General features: G+C 41.9%; 1 protein-coding gene across 1 annotated transcript in view; it reads right to left on the bottom strand.

The window, feature by feature from the left end:
* Nucleotides 1-2,225, bottom strand: part of plxnb3 (plexin B3) — an 85,415-nt gene extending 83,190 nt beyond the window's left edge. Inside the window, exon 1 of the mRNA XM_069680714.1 lies at nucleotides 2,187-2,225. The gene's annotated coding sequence lies outside the window, so the exon portion shown is untranslated. The remainder of the gene's footprint in view (nucleotides 1-2,186) is intronic.
* Between the last annotated feature and the right edge of the window lie 4,098 nt (nucleotides 2,226-6,323).

Genomic DNA, 6,323 nt, shown 5'->3' with positions numbered 1-6,323 from the left:
TCCTCTAAGAACTCAAGAACATGGCCTGCCACTGCCTCTGCACGCTTGTCTCCACTTACGTCATGAAACTTGAAGAACCTCTCCTTCGCACCACTGTCAGAAGCATAACGCAGGACATAAGACATCTGAGCGGTATTACTGATGTCAGTTGTCTCATCGACCATAATGGAAACAAATCCTTCATGGCTTCAGTTATTACGTCTGCAACTGACTGTATCAGGTCGTTCTGAATTTAGCTTGACGTGCCCACGAATACAGTAGCAGTATCAAGATGACGCCGGAGGGGGGTGTCGTATTCAGACAAAAACTCCAGCATCTCCAAGTAGTTCCCTTTATTCACAGAATCTTTGCCCTGATCGTGTCCTCTAAATGCAAGCTCCTGCTTCCCCAGAAACACAACGATGTTGATGAGACGCTTCAATATCTCTCTGTTCTGCCTGACCTGGTTGTTGTGGGCCAGAATTTGGTTGCAGCGCTGCTCATCCAGTTGAAGGTCTACTCTGGTGTCCCCAAACGTTTTTAAGCTCACCGTAGCTTGCAGGTGTGAAGCAGAATTTTGGTGACAGTGGGCTGATTTCGTTTGGTTGGTAAGGCTAACAAATCCACGATTAGCCCAGGCAGATGACTTGTCAGTTGTAAAAAGCAGGCAACTCCAGCAATACAACCTATTAGTTTTCTTACAGCCAGTCATCCACGGGTAGCGTTGACAGTTGTCGATCTTGAAATGCCTTTCAACACTTCTCCCCTTTTCTGTCAATCCCAGTGCTGGAGTTGGCCTTCCATTTGGTATTATTAATTGTTTCTCTGCTAAAGACCGCCTTGAAAACGGCAATGCTATCAAGCTAGCCACAACATCGTTCTCGGCTGCCGTAGCCGCAGACATGGTGAGCTAGCTTCACTGCTTCGTGTACACTATGCGCAAGATAGCTCTGGGCCTAGAGCGATGATTTTTGGTCCAACCCACTATAAGTCAAAATGTGATTGGTTAATTTATCTGCCACTTTCTAAAAAAACCCATGCGACCATGGCCTTCTGTCCCAGTTGTGAATTCCTAGCCAATGAGCCAGCTAACCTTTTCTCAGACAACAACAAAAAATCTGATTGGACGACTCTACTGTCATGGTTTCAGGACAGTAACCCTTTCATTTCTGAAGCAAACTTGATAGAAAATGAGGCTAAAGTTAGAAGAGAATAATTATTAAATGAAAGAGATTAAATATAACATTTAAAATGCTGATAAATGTTAGGCCCTAAGGGCCCCCCTCTGGATTACTACATACCTAAAGTACACAACTTTGGGGGAAAGGGCATGTAAACTGAGCATGTGCAGAGTTTGTCTCCTACACAACTTCACTTAAAGACCTGAATACAATGGACACACACACACACACACAGGGTATAAGTTATCAATGAGCCACGTGATCAAACACATTAATTATTGTGTGTGTGTGTGTGTGTGCGTGCGTGCTGTCTATATGTGCGCGCGTATGTGTGTGTGTGTGAGGGGGGTACATAGTTATTGTCTTGATTGTTTTTGTTTGTGTTCTCAGAGGGTCACGTGACGTGATGCAGACTTCCCTCCAGTAAGGTGACTTCTACACTCCAGAAAAACACAGCGGTGTGTGTGTGTGTGTGTGTGTGTGTGTGCGCGTGTGTGTTGGAATGTCAGCTATTCAGTATGCGGCTGCGGGCTGAGCCGTGCCGTGCCAGGACAGGGACAGCCGACAGACCGTCTCTATTCAGAGTCACAAAACACTTCGGTGTTAAACTAAAGACTGATTTAAACCTTCACACTCAGCTGTTAACGTCACTATCAACCAACCAAACTCCTTTACACGAATCCCAACTTTTAAACCCACTGACTTCTGCCTCCGCGGCGGTGACTTAACGGCTGTGAGAATTAAAACCGCAAAAGCGACACAGAGGAGTGAAGATTAATCAAATAGTCAGAGCGGAAATAAAGAAGTACTCATCCCAGGTCCAAACACATGTTTAGTCTTTCCGCTTTTTTGTTTTTAAAAGAAGAAACCACAGAACATTTAAAACCGTCACATTTCTGAAAGGAGTCCGGCGCGCTGCTGTCAGACACGCCTGACTCACACACGCGCCTTCCTTCCTGCAGCAGCTGCAGCTCGCGACAAGTCAGAGCTTTTAAAAGGGGACCGTGTGATCCGGGTCAGACTCACCTGAGCTCGGCGGGGTCCAACGGGTCCGGAAAAAAATCCAGAAACCAGCAAAGAGTCCCGCAGACACAAGAACCTGTTCGATCCGCACCGTGAGCCGCACAACAGGTCCGACAGAGACCCCGCCCCGCTCCGTGCGGCGCCGGGAGGCTTTTCTGACGCTCCTCAGTCGAGCTGCTGCCCGGCTCAACTGCAGGGAATCGAACCGACAACCTGCCGCAGTGTTCGAGCTTGGCTCAGTGGGGTCAGAGATTTCCTCAAATGAAACTAATAATTGCTCTCATGTAGAGCTGAGACATTATGATTTTTTTTTGTCAGAGATGATCTGCACGTTTGTGACTAATGATTAATCGATCAGTCTGTAAGGTGTAAACAAACATTCAAACACTCTGTCGAACATTTAAAAACAAAAAATGTTATTTACAGAAACTCGTCAGAAACAAGAAGCTCAAACAAGTTTCACTTTTCTGCTCAACAAACCTTTTCATGATGATCAAAACATTCGATTAATCTTCTTTAGATGGATAACTCCATAAATCTTTGAACTCTGATGACGTCATTGTCACATATTTAAAATAAAAAAGACTGAAAAAATAAAATTCTATGAGATGATTGTGAAATTAATGTTTTACATTAATTACACGCAGCTCATGCGGCTGGTTATGTTTATAACTGATAGTACTAGTAAAGTACCACTACTTCTGAAAGTACTACAACATCTTAAAGTAGTACATCTTAAATTAATACTACATCTTGATAAAGTACAACATCTTAAAGTACCACTATTCTTGACACTACAGTCTCAGCACGTATCTCGTCCTGCCTTGCTGATGTCTCTAAATGGATGAAAGAACACCACCTTCAGCTCAACCTATCCAAGACTGAGCTCCTCGTCATCCCAGCCAGTCCCTCTGTGCAACCACAGATCAACATCCAGCTCGGACAAACTGAACTCAGACCCACTGAGTCTGCCTGGAACCTGGGTGTCACAATTTTCGACCAGCTAACCTTTAAGGTTCATGTGGCCTCGATTGCTCGGTCATGTCGATTTGTCCTGTACAACATCAGGAAGATCAGACACCACCTGTCAGAGCATGCAACACACCTGCTGGTACAGGCTCTTGTGATATCACGCATTGATTACTGCAACTCCCTCCTGACATCTTAAAGTAGTACAACATCTTAAAGTAATAAAACATCTTAAAGTAATACTACATCTTAAAGTAGTTCTACATCTTAAAGTAGTACAACATCTTAAAGTAGTTCTACATCTTAAAGTAATACTAAATAGTAAAGTAGTTCTACATCTTAAAGTAGTACAACATCTTAAAGTAGTTCTACATCTTAAAGCACTACATCTTAAAGTACAACATTATCAAGTACTGCATCCTCCTCTCTGTTTACTTCTGAAATCTGTTTACAAAACAAACAAAACTTAAGTCAGCCTCAACTGAAACAGCTGAACTCTTCTTCTCTGAGAGTTCAGGTAATTTTCTTCTTCTCTTCTGCTGCAAAAAGTTTATTTTCAAAATTTAATTATTTTTTACCTTTTGTTTTCTAAAGCAAAATTTCCAGAAATCCTCCCTTGACATCATCATCATCCTCCTGTGAGGGATATTGTATTCCATATACATCATATCATACAATATTATATATTACAATATAATTACATTTATATTTATATTATATTATACAGACACAGTATTTTAAATACATTATATATTATTGTTCACCGTATAATATATATTATAATATATAAATATAATAACATCATGTAATTATAATTAATATATTATTACATGTAATTATATACATTTAATTCTATTCATTAAATGAATTACAGTCATTGTGTTTTGTCGTTAATATTTTCATAAAGTTTTCCCTGAATTTCATCTTTAACTGCTGAATCAGAAAATTCAGCCTCATGTTTATTTGCTTTGTTCGTCCCCATTAACTGTAATGTTTGTATATTGATGTCGTCAATAAAGTTTAAAGAAAAAGTCTATATGTAAACGAAGCCAGCAGGGGACACGTTTCCCTGCAAGTGAACATGTAGTTCATTACTGCTGTGGTTATTTAGAGTTCCTCTCTCACAGGACAAACATCAGTAACTTCTCACAGCCCTGCTGTCGTTGTTTAAAAGGTATTTTGTACATCATTTGTGACACCCGAACTTCTGCCCTGGGGATCAATAAAGGATTACCTTATCTTATCTTAAGCATTTATTCCTGAATTTGTCAACAAAATTACATCATCGGAACTATTTTTCATGGTATAAGAAAATAATTACGTAGGGCAAGTGTATTTATGTTAAATGGCCTCTACAACAGAAAGGTTACTGTGGTTCTCTAAAGATCTCTCTGTATATAAGATAAAGTATTCTGGTATGAAAACCTGCACTTTTAATTTACAGAAGTATCCTGGATCATAAACACGCGGCTGACGTTTGTGACAAAACAAACCGCTTGAAAGATCGGTTCACAATTCAGCCAGTTATCAATATTTTAATTGTGCAAAGACTTCCTGCCGTCATAGATTGACATACATTCGGAGGCGCCGCTACCCCTCTCCAACATGGCCGCCGCGTCGAGTATTGCTCCTCCTGACATCATCATCATCCTCCCTCTGTGACATCATCCTCGACCTCTGACATCACAGTGTGTGTAAACATTAAACACGTGAAAAGTTTCCTGTAAAGTTTCATTTATTGACGGTCGGAGCAGCAGACGTGTTGATTATTGATTATAAACAATTTATTTTGAAATCAGAGAAGCAGCTTCAGTAAAAACATTGGATTGTAAAAACTATAAAAGATTTAAAAATCAGTCACATGATGTAATCACGACCTCTGACCTCTGGTCATGTGACTGATCAGATTCATGTTGAAGTAAAAATGTGTGTGGACATCTGCTGAACAGGAATTCACCATGTTTAACTATGAGCACTTCCTGTTTATAACCATGGAAACCCTCACCTGTTTCCTGCAGCGTTTACACCTGAATGTTGCACCTGTTTGAACATCAGCCTGATTAATGAGTCACTCACGATGTGTTCAAGGACTGGACAGAGCGTTGGACATCTGAGGTTTAAACTTTCAAGAGTCCATCAAACAGGAAGTGAGGTCACTGAGTTATTCTACAAATTAAAACAAAGATTGTTGAAAGTTTATCGAGGACGGCGACACTTTAAACATGTCGAATTTTAATAAAACTCAAATAAAGATTTATATTTAATTAATCGTCCACACCTGAACGTCTCTGATACACACTGATTTATGTTTATATGGCACATCGACCTGACAAGACGACCTGAACAGACTGCTCAGGTAAATATCATATTATTAATTGTGTGTGTTACACCCCCCCCCACCTCCTCCCCCTCTCTCTCCCCCAGCAGCACACACAGTTCGCTCAGCCTCTGTTGCATCTTGGGAATCCCCAACAGCTGATTCTCCAAACGCTGCTTCTCCTCCTGCAGGAAACAGGAAGCAGGAAACAGGAAGCATGTTGAGTTTAAATAAAGTTTCACTGAATCACTGCAGATACAAACAGCCCACAAGACCCCAGGAAGACAGCTGATTGGCTCAAGTGTCTCTGAAACACACACACACACACACACACACACACACACACACACACACACGTGCCTGAGGCGTGCTGTAGTGCTGCTGGTAACCATGGTAACCAGCAGGTTGTGGGTCAGCAGCTATTTTAACATGTTACAAACTGAAAGTGATTCACAGCAGAGATTGGAACATGAGCATCAAACAGGAAGTCTCTTGTTTCTACCAAACTAAAACTCTTCACGGGAACAGGAAGTGATGATGGACTGAAGGACTCACCTGCAGAGAGAGGCGGGTGGAGGCATCCAGAGGCTCAAACCTCCATCCTCCTTCTCCATCAAACTGCAGCAGGTGAGAGTGGTACTTCCTGTTAGGGGGGGTGAGGTGGGGTGAGGGGGTGGGAAAGACGACACAGAGGAGTCAGGGTGTGGCAGCTCAGAGGTCTGCTGCCCCCTGCAGGCAGAATGTGACATAACACCTGAACGATGTTTCACTTCAAACACACGAAACACTGAGTCAAGTGTGTGTGTGTGTGTGTACTGACCACAGGGAGGGTCTGTGTGTGATTGACAGCAAAG

Source organism: Semicossyphus pulcher, unplaced genomic scaffold, assembly GCF_022749685.1.
Source record: "Semicossyphus pulcher isolate SPU_LCO1_2020_fin unplaced genomic scaffold, fSemPul1.0.p SCAF_40, whole genome shotgun sequence".
NCBI lineage: Eukaryota > Metazoa > Chordata > Actinopteri > Labriformes > Labridae > Semicossyphus > Semicossyphus pulcher.
The sequence above is the reverse complement of the archived record's forward strand: the minus strand, read 5'-3'. Positions and strand labels throughout refer to the sequence as shown.